This window comes from Penaeus monodon, chromosome 33 (genome assembly GCF_015228065.2).
Source record: "Penaeus monodon isolate SGIC_2016 chromosome 33, NSTDA_Pmon_1, whole genome shotgun sequence".
NCBI lineage: Eukaryota > Metazoa > Arthropoda > Malacostraca > Decapoda > Penaeidae > Penaeus > Penaeus monodon.
The window spans coordinates 2617085-2617338 of record NC_051418.1 but is presented as its reverse complement, the minus strand read 5'-3'; the positions used below and the strand labels follow the sequence as shown (position 1 = coordinate 2617338).

At 59.8% G+C, this 254-nt stretch overlaps 1 non-coding gene across 1 annotated transcript in view; it reads left to right on the top strand.

The window, feature by feature from the left end:
* LOC119594452 overlaps nucleotides 1-254 on the top strand; it is a 5692-nt gene that overhangs the window by 3479 nt on the left and 1959 nt on the right. The window contains exon 1 of the ribosomal RNA XR_005230622.1: nucleotides 1-254. This exon is cut by the window's left edge and continues 3479 nt beyond it; it is cut by the window's right edge and continues 1959 nt beyond it. This is a non-coding gene — a ribosomal RNA (large subunit ribosomal RNA).

Below are 254 nucleotides of genomic sequence, written 5' to 3'. Positions count from 1 at the left end.
AGCTAGTGCTCTTCTTCCTTCCTTCCTTTCAGCCTTAGCCCTCGGGAGTCGAGATGCCTACCCAGCGCGCCCGCGTTGCGGGGGGCAGTCCGTACCTTACTCCGCAGCAGGTCTCCAAGGTGTTCAGCCTCTGGTCGATAGATCAATGTAGGTAAGGGAAGTCGGCAAGTTAGATCCGTAACTTCGGGACAAGGATTGGCTCTGAGGGTCGAGCCATGCCGGGCCCACAGCCGGAAGCGGTCCCTCGTTCCCCT